General features: G+C 28.4%; 1 protein-coding gene and 2 long non-coding RNA genes across 3 annotated transcripts in view; 1 reads left to right on the top strand and 2 right to left on the bottom strand.

Annotated features, from left to right (window-relative positions):
- The window catches only part of LOC116169877 (protein Wnt-5b-like), a gene marked incomplete in the record, with an annotated part of 302692 nt that overhangs the window by 216757 nt on the left and 66306 nt on the right, over positions 1-19629 (bottom strand).
- LOC116169926 overlaps positions 1-19629 on the top strand; it is a 307419-nt gene that overhangs the window by 270408 nt on the left and 17382 nt on the right. The window contains exon 2 of the long non-coding RNA XR_004145119.1: positions 14977-15028. This is a non-coding gene — a long non-coding RNA (uncharacterized LOC116169926). The remainder of the gene's footprint in view (positions 1-14976; positions 15029-19629) is intronic.
- LOC116169920 lies at positions 3895-4845 on the bottom strand. The gene is made up of 2 exons (XR_004145118.1): positions 4575-4845; positions 3895-4528 (listed from the first exon to the last, which is right to left on the bottom strand). It is a non-coding gene; the product is annotated as an uncharacterized LOC116169920 (long non-coding RNA).

Genomic DNA, 19629 nt, shown 5'->3' with positions numbered 1-19629 from the left:
AATATTGCTTCTGAACAAAATACTGAAAACTTTACTTAAAAAGGTATAAATTTTTCTTAAATTTCCCATCTTTTGTAAGTGTAATCTTTTCTGCATATCCCTTTATTAAATTTACATTTTGTTTTTTTAAAATATCTGACTAATAATTCTTCCTCTGAAGCTTTCAATTGAGTTGCATCAATCTGAATTTTTCAAATCTGTTTATATCAAGGCTTATCTGAAGTATCCATATTGACCAACCATAGAGAGCTTGCAAAACCAGAATCACTACAAATCGGCAGAAAATTCCCGTCAAATTACAAAATTAGTTGGACGTGAACTCCTAATTATCGATTCTTTCAATTTCCCCTTTCATAAGTTATATAGCCATAAGGAAAAATCATTTAAACCCATTATTAGAAAACGGTTACTACACCGCACTCGAGGAGCAGGATCTATTTTTCGATTGTTTACATTGTAAAATATGCTTTTAGAAAGCAATTTTTCCATGTTCCATTTGCTTAATAATAATTTCATAATTAGATGGTGGCCTTTTAAAATGTTTGAAATATCGTTTTCTTTAAATTCATCCATTATATTGATAACTTTTTTTTGTACTCCTATCGAATAACAACAAAGACTCTTAAGTTCAAATAGTTCATTTTTTGTATCTCCATTTATATAATGGGGGGAAAATTATTTTTCTAATCTTTTTAATCTCCTCCAGCAATTTAAATTTCTTTATGGATTTGTTGGAATTTTTATTTAAACCTGACCCTTTTTTTTTTGAAAAATGTTCGTTTGTAATGGTTTGTTTAAAATTTTAGGCTATTGTAGTGGATCTTGTTTAACATCTTTCCACAACCTCGTTGAATGCCAGTCTTTTTCCACGTTTTTGAAATAATATTTTTGCAAATTCCCAAAAAAAGTTCAGTAAATTATTTTGTTACAAAAAAAACTTTTTTCTACCCAATTGTTTTTTAAGACTGGCCATCCCATATTTTTTTAGAATATTTTAAAAATATTACCACCTCTTAATATCTTTTCTATTATTTTAAACCCATACCATACTTTAATTGGATACAACTGTTTTGTGGCTCCGTGATTATCATTTTATTACCGCAAATATAATCTAAAAACTAAATTTCACCATTGAAGTCAATGAGTCTATTTAATTGATCAGTAACTTGTATTCTAATACAATAAATATGATCTGTTCTATCTAAAGGAAGATATTTTGGGTGAAAAGGTTCTATATTTATTAAGGATCCAGGGTTAACATTTGGTGAAAATGTATATAAAATATTCGAACTTTGATTATTTTTATAAGATCCACTTACTAATGAACAATGAATTAAAATTCGATCTACATCTCTAGTTATATTTCCTATGTATTTAGCTACGTTAATTTTTTCCTCATATATTTTTGATTCAAAACCCAATAATTTAGAAAATTTACCACTTGTAAAATCAATTTTATATTTCGAATCATTTATAGCTAAGATGAACCTATTTGTGTTATCATTTGTATCAAATAAAAAAGGTAAATGATCTTCAGTAAGTGAAAATAAATCTTGTAAGTAATTATTTAAACCCTCAGCATCATAATTTCCATCCGGTATTGTTAATGTAATCCAACTAGTGCCATCAAAATATTTAAAAGTATTATTATCAAATTGTTTACTTATATTATACCATGAATACCACAATGATGCACCTGTTAAAGCAATTTCCTTATAATGAGTTAATTTAATAGGATTATTGGCATAATTTACCTCAAAATCGCTTTTATCAGAATCAATTGATATCAGCATTTATATAGAAGAAAATATTTTCTTATGATTTGTTTTCGTAATTAATCCTAAATTTAATAATTTATCTAATATTTCAACAATTTCGTTATAGATATTTTCACAATCATTACCGGCTCTTCTTGATGCAATAAGTATATCCATTCTTTCAACCATTTCATTGGGATTTAAAAAAATTGACGCGCCAGTTTGATAATTATTAGGCATGTCTCTAATATTTTCTAGTACCATTCTATGAGATCGTAATGCATTTATTATACGTTCTGCCTGGGCTTTCTTGTTCAAATCATTACTATTTTTTTGTGGCCCATATGATTTGAATTCACGTTATTAAGAACTTCCTTTATCTTATTGTTTCGATCATCAAGATTATCAATTTCTAAAAATGTAGACGGTAGTTCGAGTTTAAGAGTTGTTAACACAGGCTTATCCATATTTTTATTAACATCGAGTATTATAGGAGGTTTAGAACTAGGTACTTCTCGATCAACTGGTGGAGATGTAACAGATTCTTCTGCCTCAGTTATTATAGGTCGTTGAGACGCAGGTTCTTCTATTATAGGTAGATCAGCAAGATAATTTAACAGATTTTGCTGAATATTATTTATTTTAGCAATTTCTTGTAATTGATTTTTATTTTCTTTAATAATAGGTTTATGAAATTTTTCTATTGCTTCTTCCGTTAATTGTTCCCTCATTTTCCTTTCTCTAATTTTTTGATCTATGATTTTTCTATTTTTCAAAATACTTCGGATTAGTTTCTGATTATCCATTTACTACCTTAAAAATTTTAAAGCTAGTTTGAATATTAAGAAGCTAGTTTCAAAAATTGTACGCTAATAAATGGACGCTGAAATACAAATTAAGAATTACAATGTTAATGAGAAAGAGTATCATAATATAAATAAATTAGCTCCTCAGTGGCCTTTTAGGTTACTAATTTGTGGAAATTCAGGGTGTGGCAAGACAAGTCTGTTATTGAATTTAATTTGTGAATATCTTTGTTTTAACAATTTACATATTTATGCAAAAGATATAGAAGAACCATTATACAGAAACTTACAGGATCTTTATAATAACGATTGTTTAAAAGATGTAATATTTTCCAAGTTTTCATCAGATCCTGAAGATATTGTAGATGTTGATGATTTAGATCCGGATAAACAAAATTTAATAGTTTTTGATGATTATGTTACTATAAAAGATCAATCCATGATAAAGATTTATTCATCAGAGGTAGAAAGAGAAACACATCCGTAATTTATTTAACTCAATCCTATTTTAAAGTACCTAAGGATATTAGATTACAATGTAATTATATAATTTTGTTTCCATCTTGTAACAAAATTTAATTTTAAGTGAACATTCCTTGGATAATCTTAAAGAAATGTATGCAAAAGCTACCCAACAACCACATTCATTCTTTACAATTGATTTAAAAAATCCCGAAATGAAATATAGAAGTAATTTTACACCTATAAATAATAATGTCCTATATACCAAGAAATCGAAGAGGAAAAAATAAATCTTCAAAAGGATCTCCCGGTATTGGATTTAAATTAACAAATGATGGTGATTTTGATATATCTGATAGAAAACTGGTAAATGTAAAAAGTCCTGAAAATCCAAAAGATGTTGTTAATAAGGAATATTTATTACAAAAAGCATTAACTTTTCACGATCATTATAGTGTAGTTGATTTGAAAGATAAATATCGAATAATTGGATCTGGAGTTATACCAAATGATAATAAAATAGATAAAACTCTTGTCACCGGTGGTTGGGTTAAAGATAAAACTTTGACGCTTGAAAACGATGTTTATAATTCTAAAAATAAAAGAATTGTTAATGTTGATTATCCAAAAGATGAATTAGACGCCGTAAATAAAACATATGTTGATAACAGAACCTTTAAAATGAGTCAAATCGATTCAAGTAAACTGGATAATATTCTTCATAGAAGTGATAACGGTTTATATGTAAGTTTGAAGGATATAGACAAATCGTCTAATCGATATTTTCAATTGATTTTAAACGGATATTTTTCGGCTATGGATGTCATTACATACAGTAATACAAATAAAACATGGAATAATAAAGTTAGTTCTGGTTCTCCTTTTGTATTTTCAATGGAATATTATGATTATAACAGTTTTAAATCTACAAAACATCCTGATGTATTCAGATTACAATCAAATGGTAAAATTAAAAAGATTAATTATCACAGTTCCAATAAGCATTATAGTAGTGTAATTTCACTTTATATTAATAAAGTAGAACAATTATTAATGAGTAGGAATAGTGACGAATATAGTAATACAGTAGGATATATACCTTTTAAGGAAAATGACTTACTTGAAATTAAATTTAAAGAAAGTTATCCATCTGAACATAATCCTGATTTTAATCCTATTTCTTTTCATACAGTTTCAATATTTTTATCATACGATATTTAATTATTTATAGAAAACGGCAGAATCTGCCGTTTTGATAACTTATCTGCATATTGCGGAAATAAGTAAAAACCTTGAAAAATTGTAACCACAATTTAGCAGTTTACACGATACATAACAAAATCATTATAAAACTTTCGCAATCTTCTCTTAAAGTCAGGGGGATGTCTTGTTTCAAAAACCATATGGAATATGTCCTCTTCTCAGTCTTGAGTTTTTTAAAAATGTAAACTAAATTTTGTAAGATACAGCCATTAACACACTTGTCAACTTTTTGCAGCATTTCTGAAAAAACAAATGTTTAAATTATATTTTAAAAAATTAAACTTACCTGCAATTAATAATTACTTCTTCTACAGGAATTACTTGCCCCATTCACATAACTTTGAATTACTTGATTAAAATGAATAATTTTTTGTGTCATTCTCATACGGTGCTTATATAACTACTAAAAATAAGTAGGAAAAGCACATGATAAACCTTGATTCACGATTTAACTTCTAGGCAACTTAACATACATTAATGAATTTTTCTGTATATAAATGACAACTTACATTCCGTATAACGTTTATTTATCAGATAACCAGAAACAGAAATTAAAATCTTGTTTTCAGAATAAAAGTTCATGTTCGTTGAGATTAAAGTTTCAAAATCCTAATCAAAAAATTAATTTAACTCAAAGACAAATTAATAACATTGAGAAAGCTAAAAAAGAGAAAAAAGGATGCGATATTGAATTATCACCTCCCCAATTAAAGCAAAATGGTGGTTTTCTACCGTTTTTAGCGGCATTGGCACCTTTTATTATTCCAGCCGCAAAAGCAGCTGCATTAGGTGCTGCAGGAGCTGCAGGCGCGAAGATAGTACAAAAAATAGCTGGAAATGGTATAAAAACTCCCGGAAAAAAATATAATGGTGGAGGTCTTAAAAAAAAACACTAAATGAAATATATTATGATCCGAAAACGGGTTATACAGGTATTCAAGATTTAATGAGAAAAACTAAATTATCTCAGAGGGAAGTTGAAGAATTTCTAAAACAACAAGATGTTTATACTTTACACAAACCTATAATACGAAAATTTACAAGGAGAAGAGTTTATGTTAAAGGAATTGATGAACAATGGCAAATAGATTTGGTAGATATGAGAAATTTAAGTCAAAAAAATAATCATTACAATTATATCTTAACAATTATAGATTGTTTCTCAAAATATGCTTGGGGTATTCCAATTAAAAAGAAAACTGGTGAATTTATTTCTGAAGCATTTAATAAACTTTTTAAAGGAGAAAGAATTCCTAAAAAGATTCAAAGTGATAAAGGATTAGAGTTTGTTAATAAAACCACTCAGGAATTATTTAAGAAACATAATATTCATTGGTTTACCACCCAAAATGAAACTAAGGCCCAAATAGTGGAAAGATTTAATAGAACCTTAAGAGGTCTTATGTTTAGATATTTTACGGCTAATCAGACTAAAATATGGATTGATGTTTTACAAGATTTAATTTATAATTATAATAATTCATTTCATACGAGTATTAAAATGACACCAACTGAAGCTAGTTTAAAAAAGAATGAAAAAAGGGTAAGACAAAACTTGTATCCTTTAGAAAGTTATGATAAATCTACAAAATATAAAGTTGGTGATAAAGTTAGAATATATTTAGAAAGAAAAACATTTAAGAGAGGTTATACACCGAATTATACCAAAGAAATTTTTATTATTAGTAATGTTTTAGATACACTACCGATTACATACAAAATAAAAGATTTAAAAGGTGAGGAAATTATTGGTAGTTTTTATAAAGAAGAATTATCAAAAGTTTCTTAATAAAATTAATAAAATTTTATATATATAAATGAATAAGATTTGTACTAAGTGTAAAAAAGAACAATCTTTAGAATGTTTTGATAAAAATAATAGAACTAAGGATAGATTAAGAGGATGGTGTAAAGGTTGTGTTAGAGATCATTATATTTCTCGTAAAGATAAAATATATGAAAAACTAAAATGTGAATGTGGTGAAGAAATTGTTAAAACCTATATAGATAAACATATAGAAACAAATATTCATAGGAGAAGATTAAATAAAATTAAAAAATGTTCTGTGTGTAAAATAGAGAAACCGTTAGAGAATTTTCATAATAATAAAAGTAATAGTGATGGTCATAATTATATTTGTAAAAAATGTCAAGCTAATAATTATTTTAAAAAAAATTAATAAAAATTTTTTCTAATAAATGGATAACTTGAATTCGATGAGAGTTGTTGATCTTAGACAGTTAGCAAAATCTTTAGGAATTAAAGGACTGAACAGAATGAGAAAAGAAATTTTAATAAATAATATTTCTACACAATATGAAATTAACAGAAAACGTAAAGCAGATAAATTTATTCAAAATTTTGAAGATTATGATTTTCAAATATCTAATTCAAAAGAATATAGAAATGAAGTTGATGATGTTCAAATAATAAAATCAAAAGGAGCTTGGGGAAATATGGTTACAGATTATTCAATTTATTGTAAATCTGGAAAATATGATATTGGATTATTCTTTGATAACATTAAAGAGAAAGTAGTTAATCTTATTAATAATGAATTAAATAGAAAAAAATCAGTAACCATTAAATTTATAGCTGTTGTTCAATATAAAAATAATGCCACAAATGAACTATATAAATATCATTCTCATTCTCAAAATCATTATATAACATTAAACCAAACAAACGTTATTGAATGTGTTGTCGAAGAATCTAAAACTAATATAATAGGAAAGATGGAATCTTTTAATGCAAAGAATACTAAATTTGTATTTGATGAAATCGTTAGAGTGGATTTGTGTTCTGATAAATATAATCCTCTTCGTGGTGGAACATATGTTGAATTACCACCATTCATTAAAAATAAAAAATGTTGTATTAATATTAAAAATATTAAAAATAATAAATTTAAGTGTTTAATGAAAGAAAACTTAAGATGTATTGAATATGCTTTAGAATCTATTTTAAATCCAGTTAGTGATCATTCTGATAGACCGAATCAATATGATATATCAAAATATGAAGAATTGAAAATGAATTATCCTGTAGAAATAACTAAGGAAAATATCGAAATTTATGAAGAGTTTCTTAATATATCTATTAATGTATATGAATTTAATAACAGTAATTTTGAACTATTACATACAAGCTGGAAATATAAAACAGTAGAAAAACATGTAAATTTATTATTATATAATAGTCATGTTGTGGGAATAAAAAATATATCTGGTTTATTGAGTGGTCAAATCCATAAAAGAGATAAGCGTATGTCTATTTGTATGAAATGTCATAAAGTATTTGATAGTGGAGACAAATTAAATGAACATATTGAGAATTGTGTACATGAAAAAACTATTATTGAAATGCCTAGAAACAGTATTAGACAATATATTTCAAATGGAGCTGAACAATTTCATCCGTTTGTTGTTAGTCTTGATTTTGAATGTACTCTTAAGAAAATAAGTGAAAACATAGGAGAATCATCAAAACATATTCATGAACATATTCCAAACAGTTTTAGTTTTTATTCAAATTGTAATACTTTAATTAGAAATGAAAATGTAGATTTATTAATGAAAGAATTTAATGAAGAATTAATTAGACTTGGAAAAGAATATAATAAAATAAGAAAAACTAATATACCAATGAGGTGGAATAATATTGATGATATAAATAATTATATGAATGCTACGAATTGTGATATATGTGGTATAGAATTTGATGGAAAAAAGGTATACAAAGTAAGAGATCACAATCATGTAAATGGACAATATAGATCTGCTTTATGTAATAAATGTAATTTAAATTTAAAATTACCTAAATTTATTCCAATAATAATTCATAATTTAAGATATGATTCAAAATTATTTTTAAAATGGATATTAAAATTAAGTGAAGACGAAGATGAAAATGAAGATGAAGATATTAACATAATTCCAAATACTAAAGAAAATTTTATTACATTTTCTAAAAAGGTTATTGTTGATAAATATAATCAAAAAAATGATATATCTATATGTAAAAAATGTAAAACAAAAGAAGAGAATAAAATAATTCAATGGTGTTCTGAATGTAATTCAAAAATGATAGTTAAAAAAAAAGGTGATAAGCAAAACGTAATTATAGAATTTAGGTTTATTGATTCATTTCGTTTTATAAGCACAAGTTTAGATAAGGCGATAAATAATTTAGCAGAAGTAAATGATTGTTATTGTTCAAAATGTAGGTCAAAGCAAGAAATAAATAATATTACTATATTACCAATTGATGAAAATAATATTTTAAAATTAAAAGCTAAATGTAAGAAATGTGATAATAATGTAAGTAAAGTAATTGATTATAAAAAATTTCAAAATATATTGAAAGAGTTTAAAAAACAAGATTTACATTTAGTTTTAAGAAAAGGTATTTATCCTTATGAATGGGTTGATGATTATTCTAAATTTAGAGAAAACATTCCGTTAAATAAGAAAGATTGGTATTCTACTCTTAATGATAAAAATATAGATGATTTAACATTTGCTAATGAAGTATATAAACATTTTAATTGTAAAAACTTTGGAGAATATCATGATTTATATTTAAAATTAGATACAATATTACTAAAAGATGTTTTTGATAATTTTAGACAAACTTGCTACGATAATTATAAATTAGATCCGGTTTATTATATTTCTGCACCTAATTTAGCTGATGCTGCATCATTAAAAGAAACAAGACAAAAATTGGAATTAATTACCGATCAAAAAACATATGAAATTTATGAAAAGGGAATTAGAGGCGGAATATCTATGATTCCACACAGACACGCATTAGCAAATAATTGTTATTTCTATGATGAAAAAACTTGTAAAACAATTAAATTGAGTAGAGAAAAAGCTGAGGAAATAGGAATATATAATAGTAAGAAACACATCAGTTATATTTTATATTTGGATGCAAACAATTTATATGGTCATTCATTAAGTCAACCTTTACCAATAGGAAAATTTACTAATCATAATGGACCTAATGGATTTACTGAAGAAAAAATTTTAAAATTAGAAGATGATGATAAATATGGGTATACATTTATTGTTGATTTAGATATACCAGAAGAATTACATGAAAAGTTTAAAGATTATCCAATGTTACCAGAACATTATAAACCGAATTATGATGAACTATCTCCTTTTCAAAAAGAATTAATTAATAAGAAAATTGGAAATCTTCCAAAAGATACTAAATTAATAAACACTCTTAAATCAAAGAAAGATTATGTAATTGATTATAGAATGCTGAAAGAATGTATTAAACAAGGAATAGTTCTTAAAAAGATTATTAATTGTATATCATTTGAACAAAAAGCATGGTTAAAACCATATATTGATAAGAATACTAAATTAAGACAAGAAGCTAAAAATGATTTTGAAAAAGATTTTTATAAGTTGATGAATAATGCGGTTTATGGAAAACAAATGGAAAATGTTAGAAAAAGATGTGATGTTAAATTAATAAATTCATTAGTAAAATTTGATGAACATAAAATCTATGAAACAAGAACCATAATTGATGATGATGTCGTTTTACTTCATAAAATAAAAACTAAAATAAAACTAAATAAACCAATTTATGGTGGTTTTGTTGTATTAGAATTATCCAAATTACTTATGTATAAATTTTATTATAATTTCTTGAAGAAAAAATATAATGATAAAATAAAATTACTAGCAACAGATACCGATTCATTTATAGTATTTATTGAAACAGAAGATATTTATGAAGATATAAAAAATAATCTAGATTATTTTGATACATCAGATTATTTAATAGACGGAATTCCTCAAGTAAATAAAAAAGTTCCAGGATTATTTAAAGATGAATATCTAGGAAAACCATTAAGAGAATTTGTTGGACTAAGATCTAAGATGTATGCGTTTAGAAATGATATAAATGAAAAGAAAGTCTGCAAAGGAATTAAGAAGTGTAATATTAAAAAAATTAAGTTTGAAATGTATAAGAATTGTTTAATGAATAATGAAATAAATCATCAAATAGTATATAATATTACATCTAAAAAATTAAAATTATATACAACAGAATTAAATAAAATTGCTCTTTCACCTTATGATGATAAAAGGTATTTAATTGATAATATTAATACACTTCCTTATGGTTATAAAATTAGTTAAATTTTTTGTTATAATATTGATAAAATTTTTTTGTAATAAATCATGGCAAATAAAATCGATGGAAGAAATGTTGAAGAAGTTATTAAAGTTTTAGATAATTTTGATATTATTTCTTCTGATAATAATTGTGATTTATCTAAAATTTCACTAGATTCAAATTGTAAAAAAATAAAAAAAACTGACTATTACTCGAGATCTATTCGATATGAAGATGATAAAGAAAAAATCAAAGCTCTTTGTAAAGTTAATGGAAGCTTTGCAATATTAAAATTTAAGGATACATATAATTGTGCAATTAATTTAAATAAAGTTAGTCAAGTTTTTGTAGATTTATACAAGAAAATTATAAATTCTTTTCTAGAATCAGAAATTGATGAAAACAGAAAAGTTTCTGAATTACTTTCTGAATATAAATTTATTGACACAACTTTAGGGAAACATGAAAGATATACATCCATTATGCTAAAGTTTGGAAATTTTTATATTAAAGAATCAAAACATAAATGTGTATCTATTGATGATTTTATTAATAATTATTATAAAGTTATTGAAAACACTGAATATAATAATGAGTTTAATGAGATTTTAAGACGTAAAAACCATATTAGTTTTCTATTTCCTTTTGGAATTATTTGGAAATTAAATTACAAAAATAAAACAATAGAATTTAAAATCAGATTTGAAGGTGATTGTAATATTAATAGTGAAAATTCAATTATGAATGATAATATTGATCCAGATTATTTAGCTATACAAAAAATGAAAGAAATTCCATTACGGATTACGGAAATATTAATAAATGTTGGTATAATTAGTGAACTAACTAAAAAGAATCAAAAATCTGTTGAAGAATTTGATGAAGACGACTAAATATTCTTAATAAAATACTCTTTGAAATTATAAGATAATTTTTATAAATGGAAAATTAATAAAAGAATTTAATAAATTTTCCTTAATCGGGATTCCGAGTAAGGGAAAAATAGATAAAATTAATAATTTCATTTCAAACACAAAATAAAACACCTTTTGTTGTCTATTGTTAATATTTATATAATTATTAAAACCAACAATTTCCTTCTTTTTCTCGTTGTAGCAGATGCGTTAATTTTTTTGTCTATTGTTGCAGGAGTTATGTGATTTCTTTTATTATAGAAAATTTCAGCGGTTGTTCTAGGTGTTTTTAGTCTATTTATCAACATAAAACCTTTGGTTTACAAAGTGAATTTTGAAAATTGTTTTTATTACCATCACACACCTTGGATATAATCTTTAAGTAAATTTTAAATTAGTTCCAGTATTTGTTATGAAGATATCATTATTGGCTAAACAGTCTTTGCAAGTTTCTAGAAGATTATTTTTCATGAATTGATTGTAGAATCTTGGCGGTAAGACACATTTAAAATCATCTGTTTCTACTACTATTCTATTTCCGTAATTTAATGTGTTGATATCTGTAATTTTATATTTTTGATCAACTTTTAAATCTTTGAAATTCATGAAAGGTTTGTAATGGGTTTTATTATTTAGGTTGGTAAAATCCATAGTCATTTATTTGTAAAAAAATATTTAAAACTACTTAAATAAATCCTGCATGAAAATGGTGAAGGATTTTTGAAATTTTTATATATATTTAAAGGAGGGTTTTTTTGTGAACGGAGGTGATCCAGAATATATGTATAATTATCGTTGTGATCGGATTGATGAAATTCATGTAATAATGGGGTAAAATTACTAGTTTTTGAATTAAATGATTAAAATATAGTGAATATTTGAAGAAAAGTAAAAATTTTTGTCGTGCCCAAAATCTGGTCCAGAACCGGCGGATTACATACTACTTACAGCCCTTTGAATTCTTTCGAAATTGCTTTCTAGTTCTATAACTTTGATTGAGAAGTCAATCGAAAAAGTACGTATGTTTTTGGATTCTACGGCACCAAATTAATACGAAAAAGTGTTTCCCGAGAATTTTGGCTAGTCCGTATTTTGGTAAAAAACAGGAAGTTATACACGGCCTTTGTTTTGCCATCGAAAAAAAAATGTTCTCAGATCGACCGGAAAAAAACATTCTTCTTATAGGATTGATGTGCCCTCTGTATGAAACCATGAATTTCAAACAGTTCTCAAGATTGGGCTGTTAGATCAAAAAGTTACAGCCTTTTGCATTTTTCTACAAAATTGGGTTTCTAGTCTATCAACTTTTGATTGAGAATTAATCGCAAAAAAGTACAATTTTGGATCTACGCACCAAAATTAATAACGAAAAATGTTGTTTTCTCGAAAATTTGGTGTACGTTCGAATTTTGGTAAAAAAGGAAGGTATTATACACTGCCTTTTTTTGCTCGAAAAAAAATGTCCAGAATCCAAACCGGAAAAAAAATTTTCTTATAGAAATGTGGCCTGTAGAATCTATAACTTCAAACAGTTCCAAAAGATTGTGCTGTTAGAAGTTCAAAATGTTACAGTTTATATGATTGTAATCTAACATAGTATTATAATGTTATTTTTTAAAAAGTGGACGTATTTTTTAATTACTACTTTGAATAAATTGTGAGCCAATATGAACGGAAATTTGAAGTTACGAAATGAAAGTTTCTGATTGCAACTAAACAACTTGCAACATTTGAATTTGTGCAGATACATTTCCTATCAAATTTCATTGTCTACTATGTGAGACTATAAAGCATATAAAGGAATTTTGTTATAAAGGTAGTAAGGTTGCACAAGATAATGGTAGTGAGGAAGATATACCTACAATGTATTTGCTGGTGTTTGCAATTGGAGTTCCACTCGTATTTCTAAATTCATGGGTCAGTGGTGTATGTAATTCCTTATGGCACAGGTTGATAATCTAAACCGGCTTAATTGCTATAATTTACTAAATGAGTACTACTTTTTTGATCTTTGGAGTGATGTGTAAGATTCTTATTTTTTCCATAGTTCTCGACTGCTTCCTTTTAGATTTCGTTCAATGCAGTACTAGAGGGTATACGTAGATGTGGGCGTTTACGCTGTTTTCTTCAATTTAGCTCTTATTTCAATACAAGAGATCAATCTTGTTTCACTTTTGGTGATCGTATTCACAACACTCAACAATTTGTATAGAAAGTTACTTTTTATTAGATTTATGGTACGGAACATCTCAACAATGATGTCAGAAAGTAAACGAGTATTCTCGTTGATCTGCTTAGTTCCAATCCCCATTAAAGTTCACACTTTTGGTAGTAATCGCCATAAAACAACGACAGGAATTGTTAGTTATTAACCTCTTAACGTTTTTTGTAAATATACTCTTATCCGTTTTATTTGAATTTCCTGTCGGTTTAAGTATTTAAAATTTCTATCTTATCGACCGACGTGGTTTTATAGTCAGAAATTTTGTAACCTTAAGGTGTAGTGAAATTAATGCTCTATACATCCTCTTCGTTCGATTTCCTTGTCAATACCCGGCCATTTGGACGAAAACTATAACTCACACGTCGTTAAATTATACGAGGCGTCGGTCCAACAAATGAAAACTTCTTAGAAAAACGTTAATTACCGACAATAAAGGCACAATATCGAATGGAGTCCAATTAATTAATTTATATGGGCACCAAACGAACGTTCCAGTTGTTATTAAATCAAATTAACTCATTTCGGTTAGGATTAGATGCTGCATCCTGCGATGATAAAATTGGTTTAATTACTTACTAAAGTGCTAATAGAGTTGGGAATATTAAGAAGGCGATTCTGAAATGAAGGAAACTTCGATAATCCTAATTAAGCGTTATCGTCGTCTCGCATTAATGTCTCAAATTCGATTGAATAATTTTCTGTGAGCAATCTTAATTATTCTTGGCGTCTTCGAAAGGTAACTATTATTAAAATCCACTTACTTTTCACATCGAAATAGAGTCTGAAAAGGTGTCATTTCACGCAGTAGTGTGAAAAGTCTTTAAAAATAACAAATCAATTGTTATTCCTTGATGGTTTGACTGGACGCGCGATTTAATTGCACTTGTAAATTGGAAAACTTTGTCCCTGTTCTACTCCTACGCTCCTACGTCTTGTTTGGCCATTAAGGACATTATACATTGAATGTATATAGAATTTTACGTATAATCTAGAAATGAAATAATAGACATTGGGTCCAAGATAGGGATGTCTATCATGGGGATCTCTGAAACCAAAGGAAATACGATCGGACATATTTTCCATTTCCCAGAAAATTTGTTTGATAGGTATTTTTGCACGAATATGGCATTGTGCGCGGGTGCACCATCCTGTTGAAACCAACTTTTGTTTTTTTTTTTACTTTTTTGTACCTTTTCAAATAACATCAGAAAGAAAGTTTGAATCGAATCAGTCAGGCAGACAGACGGACATCATTGACTCCTCTATAACACTTGCATTTGCTCTGCCGCCGCTTAGTACATTTACGATACGATACTACGCTGGCCATAATCAAACTGACAATCGATTTCTAGTCTTAAGTAAATGACTTTTTTATTTTTATCTTCAGTTTTATTTGTTACAGGTCCCTTATAATGATTTTGGCAATCCTCGGGAAGGAATTTTATTATTAACAGGTGAGCAAAATTGCATTGGTAACTAGATCATAGCGATTAGGTTAAATGGGAAAGGTTTTTAAGTTTTGTGTGCGGACTAAAACATTCCATTTAGAATATTTGAAATACCGGGCCCGATGAAACTTTAATTTAGAAAAACTGAAAAGGCCCCCACTTACGAAAAATAAGTTTAATTTGAAAGTTTCTCAGTTCGGGACAAATTCAGAAATTGTGCCAGTATTATGGTAGACATGCATATCAACTTCCTTTATTTAAATGGATTTTTACATGATTAATGAAAATTTTTTTATAGCGTTTTTATTGCGCCCTAGCATTAATAATTTGTTTATACTTTATTTGCGATTAAAACATAAAACAGTTTTTCAAATCTCATATGAATTAAAAATCTAAGTACTTATTTCCTACCAATTTTGGGTCACGAACTTAGTTAACCTCGTTATGGAGAAGTGATTTTTTATATGTTGATTTTCTTCATAAAATAATGGATAAGCGCATATTACCAAATTCCGTGATATTAATAGTATAGTACATAATTTAGGCGTGAGAATCTCGAAAACGACAAAGAACTTTTGGATCATTACGTTCATTGTCGTAAAAGGATAATTTCATTTAACAAAACGTTTAACTTTATACGAATAAAGCAAAACAAAATGGTACTATTGGCCAAATATGGAAAGCTTTGGGCCGATACCTATACGTAGGGTACTAAAGAACCTATAACTTCTGCGTGGCGATCATTATCAAACCATAAAAGAACACGTTCGTTATCGAACCACATAAAGTAACACTACATTAATGACATTTTATTGAAGCAAATGATACTAACTAATTATGTGGAGTTACACTCATTTAATCAGGTAATTGTCTGGTCCGTGTGTATTTTACTGAAACTCATCGTGACAATACAGGTGAATGTTTTTCAATTACCAGAAAGTGTAACGGAATTTGGGGCTCGATTTTGCACTCTCTACACCGCATACCATTGGTATATGGGAGCGTGAAAAAAGTCCAAGCGAAACAAACTTGTAAATCTGTTAAATTACACGGTTTGGTGAAAGAAGGCATCATCTTCGATTGGACCACCCACATGTTATTATTAAACACACAAACCGCAACTAGTAACAGATAAGAATAAAACACATTTTTATTCTACACATCGTGATTTATTTAAATGGTGGAATCCACCCACATACGCCTGTGTTTTATTACCCATTCGTTGTCATTCTTTTGTTCTTACAAAGTCTGTAGGCCAAAGAGTTTGATGATATACTTGCATAATATGCGTCGATTACTTATTTATTTATGTAAAGTGGTGACATTAATGTAGAAAGACACGCTAGTCATCAACCTGTTGCAATGCAGATGAAAGATGAGAATACGTTGGCTGCCTATTTCGGAATTCTCTTTGTGCCCATATACTTTTGTTCAGTGTATTTGAAGGCAATGGTGAAAGAAACAATATAATTTACATCAATGAAGGTTTATTAAAAATACTGATCTAGATTATGTTTGAGAAGGGTTGGTGCATTTAATTTGGAGTTATGATGCTATATTTCACCTCAAGTGTAAATAATCAGGGTTGCTTCGTTTTCAAACTCTTAATTGTTATTTTGCAATTTGACTAGGTACATTATTCCTTTAGATTCTCGTTTTTTACATTAATCAAAATTAAATAATCGATCTCTTTTATCGTTAAATCTTTAATCATTCAACATTACTAGTGTAACGACTAACGGTAGCTTGTAAGTTGGAATTTTCGAATTTTTATGACTAAAATTTCGGTGATTTTTAGTAGTCCCATAAGCTTCATAACAGAAACTATACAGGGTGGTATAGGTTTGGAAATTTCGAAGTTTTAGTAAACAGAGATTGTGTGGCGGTTAAGTTTAGAGATTATTTTCTTAGTATAATAAAATTCAGTCCAAAAACAACATTTGTTTCGGGTATTTCTTGAATCGGAAACCTTCACGCGAGTTCCGCAGGAAGCTTGGGTAGTCGTTTCCATAGAATAAATATTGATTTTTGTTTTGAACTTCATTTTATTTCGTGCTCCGCGTCCCACATTTAATATGTATGACAGATATTAGAATGCACAACCTTTTGTTTCAATTTACAAACATTGTATCTACTCTTACTGTTAAAGAGAAACTTAGCCTACTCATTTAAACCTAATGTCAATTTAACATCTGATTTAAAATAGAGAATTTTATATTTCTGTGTGCAATGGCGTGCGGTTACCACACCCTCTCACGAAACACCTGCCCAACTAGCTCAAAACAAATCAAAATTGAAACTTAGAATTTTATCATATAAATAATACTAATTTGAGACACCTGACCCTACTTCAAAATTAAGGTTGCTTTTCTCTGGAACCGTAAGTCACAGGTGCCTGATATACTTCATGCTCTCGTCCCTCCTCTGTCAAGCTTAATAAACTACGCGTCGAGATTTTACAAATTGAAAAAGTTAAGGCTTTTGGAAGATCATTTCAGTTTCTTTTTAACTTTTTTGGGCCCTAAAGAAAGAAGGGCCTGTGGAAAAATTACTATAAAACGATTGACTATAAACTATCATTTTTGCGCAATTCTGAAAAAATATCCGAACTTTCACTTTTTCGCAGGAAACGCCCAAGTCTTTGCCGAATATCGGGAAAATTTAAATTTTCGAAATTGAACACTTTTTCTTTACTAACTTGGTCGCGTAGAATACAAAAAAAAGTATGTTTTAAGATTTAATTTGGGCTTTTAAGGGCCGGAATAGTATATTGAAAGACAAGTGTTACAATGCGACCTATTGTAATACTACTATCTTGTGGCACGAGTGGCGTAGCGAAGAGACATAGATATAGAGAAATGATTGAAAAAGAAAGAAGAGGGGAAAAGAAGAGAAAGACAAAAGATAAAAAAGTAACAAAGAAAATGTAAAGAAAAACAATGGAGAAACAGAAAGAATACGAAGAGAAAATCAGAGAAATAAAAGCAGAAAAGGATTTTTGGAAGGTGATAAACAGGGGAGAAAAGAAAAATAGAATAAGCGGAAATGGAAGAGAACAGGATGTTGGAGGAAACACAAATGGGCTTCAGAAATGGGAGAGGAACGATCGACTGTATATACGTATTACACAGATTGATGGAAAAGGAATTGGAAACTACCAATAGTATAGACGTGGTTACTGACCGACGAAAGTGCATTTTCCCCGCACGGAATCAGTAATAACTCGGGAAGCAAGTAACTAAAAAAAAATCTTTTGTCGTTCTGGCCTCGGCGCTCTGCTACAACGTATAAGAAAGAAACTACAACGAAACAGTTTAAAGTGGATGACATTGGTACAAACGGTCAGACGGACAAAGCGCGAGTGGAAAGGGAATGTGTATAGAAGATGATGGAAGATGGGAAAATTGACAAGAAGTTGGGACAAACTCAAGAAGATTATGGAAAGACAGGGTTGAGGGTTAGAGAGGAAGGAGTCTGAAGTGTTTTGGACCAAGACAGAGATGCTCCCTATTTAAGAGACATGGAAAAAGTATTAAGACAGGGCCAAGGTGGAGGGTTAGTTGGCGGGACGAAGAGAGATATGGTCTCTGGCATACACAGTGATCATTGCAACAGAGATATAACAGGTGAAGGAAACGACGGGAAGAATGAAAAGGCATTGGGAAAGGAAAGGAGCGTAGCTAAATGTAGGAAAGTCGAAAATGATGAAATTTGGGAATGTAGATCGAAGGAAAATGGAGATATAATGGAAATGAAGGGCGGATAGAGTAGAAGAGGTAAAGGAAATGAAATGTTTAGGGTTCCAAACGCAAATAAACAATGGGCCAAATGCACAGATAACAGAATTAAGGCGGAGGGGGGCGGAGGTGCTCGATGCAATAGTGAGAGAGGGCCTATGTACGGAGTGGAGGTATAGGGGTTGCAACGTTCCCCTAAGGCACTTGCTACAGTGTCGGTTCTAACTCAATCTCAATGTGAAAGCAATTTAGGGTGTGGGATTACAAATAACTCGCGAACGGTTTCGAATCTTACAATTCTGGTCAGTTTTATGTGTACCATCACTCAAAAAAGGACTAATTAAATTTATGATCCAGGAACTCGTTTGCTATATTCGTTACAAGTTTATTGTAAAAAGTTTTGCCAAGCTTTATTAAAATTAGCCATATTTCAACACTTTCTTTGCATGAAAACTATACGAGGTACAACAAATTTTAGGTACTTTTCTACGTTATATATTAAATTTTTTGCGTAAATAAGGTGGGAACCACTAAAAACATTATTTTTAGGGTTTTTTTATGATTTCTCATAGTTGCGGGAAACATTTTTATTGTACACATTCAGATTGGTGTTCTGCACACCAAAAAACATAAAATAAACCCCCTACTACCGTTTGACTGGACTATACAGGGTGTCCCTAAAAGGTCTGTACAACGCGCTACCATGGGTTCTTGGTATCAAAATAGGACGATTTAACCCAACTTACCTCTATCCAAAAGTGCTTCGGTAAGGCGCTATCTACCGCCAAAGATTTTAAAAAAATCGTTATTTTTATTTTATCGGAAAATGGTTTTGCCGATTAAAATGAAATTCGGGATGTGAATGTCTAA

This window comes from Photinus pyralis, unplaced genomic scaffold (assembly GCF_008802855.1).
Source record: "Photinus pyralis isolate 1611_PpyrPB1 unplaced genomic scaffold, Ppyr1.3 Ppyr1.4_LG1, whole genome shotgun sequence".
Lineage (NCBI taxonomy): Eukaryota > Metazoa > Arthropoda > Insecta > Coleoptera > Lampyridae > Photinus > Photinus pyralis.
This window is presented reverse-complemented; position numbering and strand designations above follow the sequence as displayed.